We start from the raw sequence: 13,676 nt of genomic DNA, 5'->3' as shown, positions 1-13,676 counted from the left end.
ATGGCGTGCGCGCAAAAAAATTCCAAAGTCCAAAATAGTGCATTTTTGGTCACTTTTTATATCATTTAAAAATGAATAAAAAGTGATCAATAAGTCCTATCAATGCAAAAATGGTACCGTTAAAAACTTCAGATCACGGCGCAAAAAATGAGCCCTCATCCCGCCCCATACACGGAAAAATAAAAAAGTTATAGGGGTCAGAAGATGACAATTTTAAACGTATTAATTTTCCTGCATGTAGTTATGATTTTTTCCAGAAGTCCGACAAAATCAAACCTATATAAGTAGGGTATCATTTTAATCGTATGGACCTACAGAATACATATCAGGTGTCATTTTTACCGAAAAATGTACTACGTAGAAACGGAAGCCCCCAAAAGTTACAAAACAGCGTTTTTTTTTCAATTTTGTCGCACAATGATTTTTTTTCCCGCTTCACCATAGATTTTTGGGCAAAATGACTGACGTCATTACAAAGTAGAATTGGTGGCGCAAAAAATAAGCCATCATATGGATTTTTAGGTGTAAATTTGAAAGAGTTATGATTTTTTAAAGGCAAGGAGCAAAAAACGAAAATGCAAAAACGGAAAAACCTCCGGTCCTTAAGGGGTTAAGGACGCAGGACGTAAATGTACGTCCTGGTGCGGTGGTACTTAACGCACCAGGACGTACATTTACGTCCTGTGCATAACTGCGGGCATCGGAGCGATGCCCGTGTCATGCGCGGCTCATCCCGGCTGCTGATCGCAGCCAGGGACCCGCCGGCAATGGCCGACGCCCGCGAGATCGCCATTAACCCCTCAGGTGCCGGGATCAATACAGATCCCGGCATCTGCGGCAGTGCGCGATTTCAATGAAATCTGCTGCGGGGATCCGATCATTCAGAATGCCGCACGGAGGTCCCCTCACCTTCCTCCTTCCGGCTCCCGGCGTCTTCTGCTCTGGTCTGAGATCGAGCAGACCAGAACAGAAGATGACCGATAACACTGATCTGTTCTATGTCCTATACATAGAACAGATCAGTATTAGCAATCATGGTATTGCTATGAATAGTCCCCTATGGGGACTATTCAAGTGTAAAAAAAAATGTAAAAGTAAAAGTAAAAAAAAGTGTAAAATCCCCTCTCCCAATAAAAAAGTAAAACGTCCTTTTTTTCCTATTTTACCCCCAAAAAGCATTAAAAAATAAATTTAATAGATATATTTGGTATCGCCGCATGCGTAAATGTCCGAACTATTAAAATAAAATGGTAATGATCCCGTACGGTGAACGGCATGAACGTAAAAAAAAAAAAAAAGTCCAAAATTGCTACTTTTTTAATACATTTTATATAAAAAAATTATAAAAATGTATTAAAAGTTTTTTATATGCAAATGTGGTATCAAAAAAAAGTACAGATCCTGGTGCAAAAATGAGCCCTCATATCGCCTCTTATACGGAAAAATAAAAAAGTTATAGGTCATCAAAATAAAGGGATTATAAACGTACTAATTTGGTTAAAAAGTTTGTGATTTATTTAAAGCGCAACAATAATAGAAAAGTATGTAATAATGGGTATCATTTTAATCGTATTGACCCTCAGAATAAAGAACACATGTCATTTTTACCGTAAATTGTACGGCGTGAAAACGAAACCTTCCAAAATTAGCAAAATTGCGTTTTTCTTTTTAATTTTCCCACAAAAATAGTGTTTTTTGGTTGCGCCATACATTTTATGATATAATGAGTTAATGTCATTACAAAGGACAACTGGTCACACAAAAAACAAGCCCTCATACTAGTCTGTGGATGAAAATATAAAAGAGTTATGATTTTTAGAAGGCGAGGAGGAAAAAATGAAAACGTAAAAATTAAATTGTCTGAGTCCTTAAGGCCAAAATGGGCTGAGTCCTTAAGGGGTTAAGGCATGCCAACATGAGACAGACACATGTGTAACATTTCTTGAAGCTCTTCCTTTGGTTGTGTTCATTTTCACAAACAAGGTGGCTCTGGAAGCCAGACCGGAGCTGCCATAGGCTATTCATCACTACCGGTCCTGTGCCAAGGGGCCCATTGGCTTATAGCGTCTTCTCTCTGGGACTCTCTCAGACTCTCGACTGAAGAACGTTGAGAACACCTCGGGGCCACACCGAAGGAACACGAAAAGAAACAAAAAGACATTTTCTGTTGCACAAAAGTTCAGCCAAGGTATTTCCTTGAATTTCAGGTTCACCTCATGCACACTAGAAGACAATAAACAAGGACAACAAAGAACAGATATATAGAAAATAATACATCCTGACTAAGACATTATATATGTGGGCACGCTATCACACCCCTTACATAAAAACAGTAAATGTATCTGCATGTATCTGCATCTGGGGCACTCATATAGACTTACCAATTAGCAAACAACTGTCCTAACCTGAGAAAATTTTATAATATAGACGATTATACACCATATACATAATTCACTAGACATTATACATTTCTGACTACTGTACCAGACTTATTAGGCGCACATTTTTTTTTTTTACCTCTAAGTAATACTGGCTGAATATACATGACTATACATATTGTTACATTATTGACTGAATTGCAAGACTATCTAGGTTACATTTCTCTCATCACTAGACAATCCTGACCAAAGACAATTTTTTATGCACATTTTAAGGCACTTTGGTTTGTGTTGGTTTGGTACAAAATTAGGAAGGTATGTTAAGACTTAAAGGGGTACTCACGTGGAAAACTTTTTTTTTTAAATCAACTGGTGCCAGAAAGTTAAACAGATTTGTAAATCACTTCTATTAAAAAATCTTAATCCTTCCAGTACTTTTTAGGGGCTGTAAGAGAAATCCAAAAAGAAATGCATTTCCTGTGATGTCCTGACCACAGTGCTCTCTGCTGACCTCTGCTGTCCATTTTAGGAACTGTCCAGAGAAGCATGGGTTTGCTATGGGGATTTTTTCCAGTTTCCAAAATGGACAGCAGAGGTCAGCAGAGAGCACTGTGGTCAGGTCATCACAGGAAATGCATTTCTTTTTTGGATTTCTCTTTAGTATACAGCCCCTAAAAAGTACTGGAAGTATTAAGATTTTTTAATAGAAGTGATTTACAAATCTGTTTAACTTTCTGGCACCAGTTGATTAAAAAACAAAAGCTTTCCACGGGAGTACCCCTTTAAGTAGTTTATGGTATAATACTGGGTACAAAAGTGTAGTGGTTTCTTTTTGGCTAAGTGCACATAATCTTGGCCAGGCACATAATCTTGAACATTGCAGAACTTGTAAACTTGTAGAACATAAGGTTAAGCAGTCCTGGGGCATTGCACTACACAGGCTTGATCGGTGACTTACGCCGAAAAATGAAACAAAAACTGTTGGTAGGCTTTCTTGTGGCCTACATAATTTTTTTGTGATGGCTTCCAGTAGTAAGGGGTCAGCTTCCTCTCCAACTCTTCTCCTCTCATCGGTGGTCGTGAATAAGGTAGGCAGTGAGTGGAACATGTGCTGAAATGGTAACCGTGTTCACACATGAATGTGTAGTAAGCATGGGGATAGTGGGAGTAGTGTCCTCTACTATGCCCTCAGCAGCAGACACTGAGGTGTAGGAGCTGAATAGTGATGAGCGACAGCGGCCATATTCAAATTTGCGATATTTCATGAATAAATGGACGAATATTCGCATATTCGCTATGTTCGTTCATTTTTTTCATGCAAAAATCATAAGGAAATGCAGGGAGGGATGATCATTGTTGTGATGTGTACTGTGAAGAAGAAAAGAAAATATTCGTCATTACGAATATATAGTGCTATATTCTAAATATTCGCGAAATCGCGAAGTGCCGATATTCATGGTAAAAAATTTGCATTTCCAATGTTCGCGCTCAACACTATAGCTGAAGACAGGGCAGTTGCTAGTACTGTGGTGGTTGGTGCCTGCTGGTTAGGCCAAACTTTTATGGCAGCAGCAGGAGGCCTGGGCACTTGTTGAGGGATTACTCCCTGCCCTTGCTGGATAAAATCTTGGGGGACCACGATCCCAGTCCTCCAAATGCAATAGGCTGAAGGGCTTCTTTTTGAGGTTGACAGCAAATGAGGACATGGCGTTGGTCGGAAGTCCATTTGTACTTGGTTCAGACCTGCTGTTGATTTTTGAGTGCACTTAAGAAAAATGATGTGTATGGCCCTTTAAGAAATGTGAATAGGTGCCACAGCAGCTTGGATAAGGCACAGAGTCTAGTGCTACAACGATTTGGGGATGCTCCCCCTCTGTTTTGCAGGTACTTGCAACACTGGGCTTATTGGCTGATAACTGCAAGCAATAGCTGGCAATATTTGAGCAGCTGTAGGGTAACGGTGACAGATTCGGGCACCGGAGGCCCTGAACAGCACTATGCTGGAGATGGTTGAGACTCCTCAGCATGTTCCGGGCAGACATTCCTCAAATATTTGGCAGTGGGAACATAGACTTACAAACCATGAAATTGTTATAATTTATTGAAGGGGTATTCTTCTGCATTTGCCACACATTTTTGGACAATTTTAAGATGTTAATGTTCCAAAAAAAACATCTATTTTGCAAAAAGAAAGCGGTTGCTGGAGCCCAAAAGGTCTACTTTCAAAACAGGGCAATTTTTTTTCCAAATGGCAGAAAAAAATCTTCTGAAACTCTAAAACTTTTTGTCTGTAAAACAAACTTTCTTTAGAATCAAAATACAGACAAAAATATATATACTATATGCTCATAGCCTTGAAGGGGGTAGTCCTGTGATGGCAAGTTACCCCCTATCTACAGTGCCACTCCCCTTCTTACCCCGCTCTCCGTTTTCACAGCAGTCTATTAGCGCAGATAGAAGATGCTCACACACAGGTCAAATGTAAAAAACCCAGATAAGAGTTTCCATTTTCCACTTGTGTAATGCTCTTTAAATGCTATTTTCTCAGTTTGTTTCAGTCTGTGCACATATGCCCATTGGTAATAATGCTCCTTATTTTAACTAGGATTATTTGTTTAACCGGAGCTTTTCTAAGCAATGTCCTCATTAGCTTGGTATCGAGGAGGTTTTAGAGACATATTTAGGCCATTAGTTGTGCTGCGACTGTTTTGCTCTCCAAGGCCATAATCTCTTTAACGCTTTCACCACTAGTGTATATGTCAAGATGTCATAGGGGTTAAATGAATTCTATAGGGATTTAGTATGCGGTCAAAGGGAGCATGTTGGTGACAAGCATTTCAAAGTGCTGTCTTTGTGTAGCTAGGGGATTATGCAGAGAGGAGCCCTGAATGGAAATGCCAGGCACAGATTGGCACGGATACGTATGAACCCACAGCGAGTACACACAGCAATCACAGATAAGGGGAGAAGAGTGTGAATAGCAAAGCATCAGGTGCAGGGAGAGATAGTGCCGAGTTATAGGTATTTAACTAATGAGCGGAAAATGCAAACACAGAGGAAAATTAATAGTGTTCAATAAAAACTGCTTTCAGCCAACTGTTATCTCCTTAATAAAACCTCGGACACAAGCCTTATTGTGCGCCCGCTGCATTGTGCCTTTATTTCTACTAATCTATCCCTCTTACTGCTGTAACAAAACCTTCTGGTGCTTTGCATTTGGAATTGTCACAGAAATGACAGTCTTAAAGGGATATTCCGGATTTATACATCTTATCCCCTATCCAAAGGATAGGGGATAAGATGTATGATCGCAGGGGTCCCACCTCTGGGGACCGGCGCGATCTCGGTGTAGCCCCCGGCATTCTGTGCATGGCGCTGCTTCCGAGACAAGTGACGTGATGTCAGGCCCCCTTCATTCATGTCTATGGGAGGGGGCATGGCGTGATGTCACTAGGGGACGTGACCGTGATGTCACATCCCTGTCTCGGAAGCAGCGCCATGTACAGAATGCCGGGCACTGCACCGAGATTGTGGGGGTCCCCAGCGGCGGGGATAATATATATAAGCCCAGACTACCCCTTTAAAACCGTCATTTCTGTGACAATTCCAAATGCAATGCACCAGAAGGAGCTATCCTTTAAAGGAGCTGTCCAAAACAGATTTTTTTTTATTTTTATACAATTGTACTCAAAGCGCAATATAATGTATTGTATGAAAGCTGTGTACATAGGTAATGCACTGGGATTTAGTGACTTTTCATTGCTTTATGCACCGCCTCTTTTGCACTAGACATAACAAAGTGTATCTATATTTTCCTCAGAGTGTTCCTTTATTTCTGAATTTTCATTACACTATAAAAATAGAACATTGGAAAACAAGGGGCACTAGGGATATAAAAAAAGGACACTTAATATGCACTAGATTTTAAGTGGATGATAGGTCTGATCCATTGTATCCACCTACACAAACAGCATCAAAAGTGTCTGGAAATGACAGCTGGATGAAGGGTCCGCCAATAATGTTAGAGTGTACGACAGCTAAGGCTTATGCTGGAGAGCTGTGTTTCAGGGCAGCAGATGGCGCTGTGTTAATTATTAGTGGTAATATTCAGCTCCTCTGGCCTCTTCTATGTTAGCTCAGTTTTTATGTGTCAGGTATTTAAGCAACCCCCTGATGATAAAATTAATGTTTACGACAATCATCTAATGATACTATTGTAGTCCTCAAATGGGGGAAAGAAGTCTGGATCCGGACCATGGCCGCCAATCATCTGGTGTATTGGCACAGTTCATGAGGGTCATTGTGGTATAGTTCATAGGGGGGCATAGTGGCAAAGTTCATGGGGGGCATAGTGGCATAGTTCTTGGGGGGCACAGTGACACAGTTATATGAGGGGCATAGTGGCACAGTTCATGTGGGGGCATAATGTCACATATTTGTGAAGGGGCATAGTGACACAGTTATGTAAGGGGCATAATTGCACAGTTTATGTGGGGGCATTATGGCACAGTTATATGAAAGGGCATAGTGACATATTTATGAGGTATAATTATTTGGTTAAGGACACAGTGTTTGGCAATATTATATTTGGGAGGACAGTATGTGGCAGTGAGTCACAGTGTGTGTGGCAGTGAGCCACAGTGTGTGACAGTATTATACCAGAGGCATAGTGTGTGTGGCAGTATTATACCACAGGCATAGTGTGCATGGCAGTATTATACCAGGGGCACAGTGTTTGTGACAGTTTTATACCAGGCACAATGTGTGTGGCAGTATAAAACCAGAGCACAGGGGTATGGTGTGCGGTAGTGTTAAATATGGGAAAAAGGTGTGTGGACCTTTAATGTTTGTGGCCCCTTTAATGTTTCTCACAAGTTTTGTATTTCATTGTACAGCTGAATGGTGATTTGGTCACATGTCTTCTCCTAGCCAGTGATTGCTAGAGAAAGTCCCTCCTGAGGAAATGGACTTGGATCTGTTCTAGGGTAGTCATAGCTTGGTCTTTGCCAGAGTCACTCATGCTTTAGCTAGCTTCAGTCATTACTAGGCCTACAACCATATAGGTAATATGTGTCCTCAGTCGCTGTTCCTACCTGATCCCAGTCAACACTGCAAGGATATGTTTCTACATTGTCTTAGCCTCTAAGAAGGAAAGTATTTGGAAAGGATGGACTGTACAAGGACTTTTCTGTTGTTCAATTATCTATTTCGGGCTGATCTAATTGGACTTCCCTGGATGCACCTTTCTGAGTTGTTCTGTCATGGATAACTACCAAAAACGTGAGTAAAGTGGAGTTGTATATTATACCTTACACTACGATTAGTTAACCTGTGTGGATCCTTTTCCAGTTGCGTCAATAAAGAGGACTTGAGAATGTGAGAGCTAGAGAACCTTAAAGGGATATTCCAGGCAAAACCTTTTTTTTATATCTATCAACTGGCTCCGGAAAGTTAAATTAGATTTGTAAATTACTTCTATTAAAAAATCTTAATCCTTCCAAAAGTTATTAGCTTCTGAAGTTTTCTGTCTAGCTGCTCAATGATGATGTCACTTCCCAGGAGCTGTGCATGATGGGAGAATATCCCCATAGGAACTGCACAGCTCCCGGGACGTGAGTCATCAGAGAGCAGTTAGACAGAAAACAACAACTCAACTTCAGAAGCTAATAACTATTGGAAGGATTAAGATTTTTTAATAGAAGTAATTTACAAATCTGTTTAACTTTCCGGAGCCAGTTGATATATATAAAAAAAAGTTTTGGCCTGGTATACCCCTTTAAATCCCTGCACATACATCTGCAGAAGAAATTTCCACATACACATGCTAGAGCACTTCAAGTTTCTCAAAACTCTGCTAAGCTGCTATAAAGCACTATTTCAAGGGGCAGTGACCAAATTTACTAATTTCTCCTGACTCCTAGAGCTATATTCATGTAACTGTATTTCTCTGGAATTTCAAAAGGAGTTAAGTAAACTTTACAATTTCACAGAATCCTAGCTTCAGAAGTCTCAGTCCTAGGCTTTGCACACATAGCAGCTTTTGTTTGCAAAAAAAAGTTTGTGGGTAAAAGAGAAACATCGGGTTAGCACCATTCAGCTATGTGGCAATTCATTTAGGGACTACTACACCCAGCATAACCCTTATTCCTCATTCCTAGGGAACACCACACCATTCTCTGTATTAGGCATAATGAGTGCAAATGGCTGAATATCAAATGGCTGAATATCGAATATCAAATGGCTGAATATCGAATTGAATTGAATCAATAAGGGAGATTCACAAAAAATCCTCTAGAAATACATTTTGCTGATACTTTAACTAAAGGCTGCAATCTGCAACAGGTTATGGGTGCAGACACAGCACGGTTGGTGATACAACCAATCTTTAAGAGGTACTATCAAGGGTATGAACACACTACGTTCCTTTGGCCATTAATCATATACGTTGGCACCACATTGAAAACAGGATGCCAGCGTATACTGTTAACAGGAGCAGTGACCCCATTCACTTTTATGGCCAAAAGGAGTCATCTAGTGACTCCTTTCAGGACATATATGCTATATGAAAAGCGCAGAAACTTCAGTCATGAGTCCACTTTAAATACCGAATATGTCTGTTTGGCCATAAAGGTGAATGGGGTCTGCTGCTTTCGTTAACAGCATCCGTAGACATCCCATTTTCGGCAGCAGGAACATTGTGTGTTCGTACTGCTTCCGTTCTGTTCTAAATCAAAAGCACCAATGGGAAGATTCTGTTTTCCTGCAGTGATAGGACAGATGATATGCATTTACCATTTAATTGCACAGCCTATATAACACTCATCCCATTGATTTCAATGGTATTCTACTACGGCAAAAACCCTGATTCCGGCGCCTGCAGAAAGAATAGACTTGTCTATTCTTTCTGCAAATTTTGCTTGGAAGTGCATTGCTGCCTATGAGACAGTGCATTCCTGAGTGGTCCCAGCTAGAGATGAGCGAACTTACAGTAAATTTGATTCGTCACAAACTTCTCGGCTCGGCAGTTGATGACTTTTCCTGCATAAATTAGTTCAGCTTTCATGTGCTCCCGTGGGCTGGAAAAGGTGGATACAGTCCTAAGAGACTTTCCTAGGACTGTATCCACCTTTTCCAGCCAACCGGAGCACCGGAAAGCTGAACTAATTTATGCAGGAAAAGTCAGCAACCGCCGAGCCGAGAAGTTCGTGACAAATCGAATTTACTGTAAGTTCGCTCATCTCTAGTCCCAGCACCCACCAGATCGGGTAAATGTGCCAAATTTCCACCCCTGTTTTCCGGGCAGACATTTGGCACATTTTATGCTGTGTGAACATGGCCTCACATCCTTCTGTTGTGTCTGACACTTTACACTCAGGATTCTTTGCTTTTGCTGCCTATCTCTGTATTATGCTACTTATTGTTCACTTTTGATTGTGATTATATGGTACACACATACAATGTGCACAATGGATTCGTGGCACTAGTTAGGCTGGTACTCTGAGAATTGTACCCTGAGTAATAGAGCTGCTGGTGTATGCTTGGTAGAGCGCTTTACTGTAGATTAAGAGGTCTTTGATTCAGATCAGTGTACCCCTTCCACTTCTCAGCCATATAGTTACAGTATGTCCATCATTGTATGTGTGTATATATAGATATGCATTGTATATGCACTGTATATGCCTACCACCACTCCACCTTGTATGAAACCTCTCCTGTCAGATTTTAGAAGCTGCAGGTATAAGTCTGGTTATTTACTGAATAAGAGACTGCTTTCTACTTAGGCCATATACTAAAATACTAAATATTCACATTTATCTGAGTGCTATATTTTAAATTTGTGAATATCTATCTGGAGGCAATGGGTCGAGAGCTAGGAGCCAAGTTGTAATGCCATAAACAACCTAAGGTCCGAAATTTCTGTGCAGAATTGGAATTCTGCCGGAGATTCCAGAGCAGCAAAGTCCCATTGTATTCAATGGGATTCTGCTGTGCACACAGTGGAATTTCCATGCCAGATGTTTCCGGCACAGAAATTCCATTTTCCGTGTCTGCAGAAAGAATGAACCTGTTCATTCTTTCTGCAGACTCCCCACGGAATGCATATTTCCGTGCAGTCCCACAGTGTCCGGAATGTCCACACAGAGATTCTGTGCGGAAATTCCAGAAGTGTAAACATAGCCTAAGGTGCTCTTCAACAACATTGATCATCAGATTGAATTGCTTTGTTTGTTTCCTGATCTCTTTATTCAGTAGCAGAAGAAACTGCACTCACTTGATGTGAGCAGAGTCCTAAGTGGTCTCACAAACGTCAATGCATTTCCGTGCGGAGTCCGCAGAAAGGATAGACATGTTCTTTCTGCAGACATGGGAAATAAAAAAAAAACCATGCTGGAAACATCTGGAAAATTCTGCTATGTGAATAGGGCATCAAAACCCATTGAAATCAATGGTACTCTGCTGCTACTGAATCTCTGTGCGAAATTCAGTGCGAAATTCCAAAAGGAAATTCCATTGTGTGAACATGGCCTTTAAGTATCTAGAATTTATAATGAGCAAAAAATTACACTTTATACATACAAAAGAGGGAAGAAAATGGCCAGTAGCTCAAAGCATAAATTTATAGTGGCCAAATCTAGAAAGGTGACCTGTGAGAGGTTATTACTACAGAGAGACATGAGAACAATTATTAGGAATTAAGAAAGGCAAACATGCAAGGACCACCTTACGTTTATTAGTGGAGGATGATGTATACACCTGTCATATATCTCTCAGCTACGTATTTGGGGTGTCCCGGTACCACATTCTATCCTGTACCTGTGTGTATAGGTCCCCATAGCCAGAGTCCCTAGGACGTGGGGGTCCTTATTGTCTAGTCCACCCCTAGTCACTTCTCATCTAGGTATTAGTTATCTAGTAATTATTTAGGATTTATATATAGGATTGTACAAATGTATATAATTGGTTAATTACCTCTACATAGTGTAGCAGGACCTGCGGGTCACGTGATCAGGTGAACTCTATGGTTTATTGCTTAAGGACCTTTGGAGGTCCCTATGAGGTATTTCTCCCATCACTCCCTGTAACAGGGAGTGACAGTTACTCGGACCAATCGAAAACGGCCCTGCCCATATAAGGGAGCGGCGGCCATTGCTCTCTCTCGTGTTCCCGGGCTGTCAAACGAGCAGGATCTGGGCAGCTATCTTCCACAGTGAGTTAGGCCCGAGTCTTGCGGCAACGGCTGATCTATTCAGATGTATCAATCCCTAAACACTCTGCAAGATCACCGGACCTTATCTATCCCCTAAATCCGGACGGATCTTCGCAAATTACCCTAAATTCAGAGACTTGTATTAGAAGTCAAGGTCCGCAACAACTGTCAGTCATTGAACTGCATAGAGACTGTATTAACGAGACTGTTACTATTCATTGGATGTACGGCAAGCCTTTAAGTAAAGTTATCCAAGTTCAAGTTCAACTACCTTGTGGACCTCAGTCATTTTATGCATGCACCTATCGTTACTGGTAACGGCGGCGATAGGCCGGAGAATTACCTCAGCATATTAGCCCTCAGCCTGGCGTCACGAACTATAGGGTTAACATTAACCCCTCATCTACCGCAACAATACCCCAACTACTATTACCCCCCAAGGGCTACCACATATACATCTGACATATACCTCTCAGCTAACAAATACATCTGCCATGTGTCTCTTAGCTACATATACATCTTACATTTGCCTCTCAGCTACATATAATATACTGTAACATGGTTGCAGGGCAGCAAGTGGCAGACAAGATGCCCAAATTATATAACTAGCATGACCGACTGAATGGTCCCAAAAACAGGTTGGTGCACAAAGGACTCCTTCGGGTCACCACCGGGTCCCGGCAGATCCCATTGGTTTGAATGGGGTCCGTCGGAGATCCGACAGGTTACTGGAGAAAAAAAATAGTGCATGTTGACAGAGCTCCACATATTGGATGCCAATGGCAATGTGAAAGAAGGCTTAGATGCCTTTCATAGGAACCTATGTATGTATGAAAGATGCTCCTAAATATAAAAAGCATAGGGTCCACATAGAGAGAGATGAAAGGCAGTAGAAGAAATGCATAAGCGCAGTGAAACCACGGTTGGAAGGAAGGTGGAATTAACTTTTTCGCGACGCCAGGGTGCTGTTAACCTCCACAGTCCGTGGATGAGATAGCTTTTCCTAGGCTAAGCATAGGGACAGGGATGAGAGCGATGCCTAGTTATTGTTGCAAGAATTAGTAAATCCATGACAGTACAGGCTTTAATGCAGAGGAATGTGCAGAGGGTAACCTGGGGAGCCTGTCGCCTTGCTGAGACTTGTAGTAGGTGAAACTGCAGATTAGTGATTATGGCAGTCCTAGCTGGATTGAGGGACTCCTTATGGTAAATAAAAAATCTTTCTAAATATACTTTGCTTTAAAAAAAGGAAGTTGTCTATGTTTTATTTGTGTTAAAAAAAAGCTGCCACTAGGTGTCTCCCTACTTGCCCAGAGCACATTTCCCCCATCTTTTGCACAGACTTTGGACTCCTGCTGGCCTTGCAGAAGTCCAAACACAGAAAATGCAGCCTGGAGTGCTGAGGGGGTGTGTCCAGTCTTATCCAATCATAGCTGCTCTCGCACTTAACTGCCGTTTGCTGTTGGTTGCAGATAGGGATGAGCGAATCGAATCTGATGAATCCGAATCTGTTACGAATTTCAGAAAAAATTTGTTTTGCAAGGAATCTGAATATCGCTGTGATTTGATCACATGAATCGCTTCATTAAACTCCATTTAGTGCGGTCCAGGCTCCAGGGCATCTAAGATGGCGGCTCCACATGTCAGGACATAGGGCAAGAAACGCTGGGAAGGCTGGAACAACGGGTTGACCCTGAATCACATGCAGCATGCAGCCTAACAGCAGCCAGCCACCCATGTGATGTCACAGCCCTATATAATTGGCAGCCATCTTGCCAGCCAGCCATTCCAGCGTTCTATTGCAGAGAGAGAGAGAGAGGGACAGAGAGGAGTGTGTTTTGCACAGAAAAGCAGTTTTACATCAGCAATTCACCTCAAGCCCAAATCCAGCCTAGAAGCACTGATAGGAAAGGGAGAGAGAGAATGCAATTAAGTGTAGTACACAGTGACTGTGTGCTGAAGCACTGGTGTGTACAACAACTGAAAAGCTAAAAGTAGCCAGCCAGTTAGGGCGAGCAGAGCACTAAAAGCCATAATCCCCTGCTATTAGTGCCTAATGCAAGTTGCGGAGCGTATTGTCCTCTATTAAG

This window comes from Hyla sarda, chromosome 1 (genome assembly GCF_029499605.1).
Source record: "Hyla sarda isolate aHylSar1 chromosome 1, aHylSar1.hap1, whole genome shotgun sequence".
NCBI lineage: Eukaryota > Metazoa > Chordata > Amphibia > Anura > Hylidae > Hyla > Hyla sarda.
Note: the sequence above shows the minus strand (reverse complement) of the source record.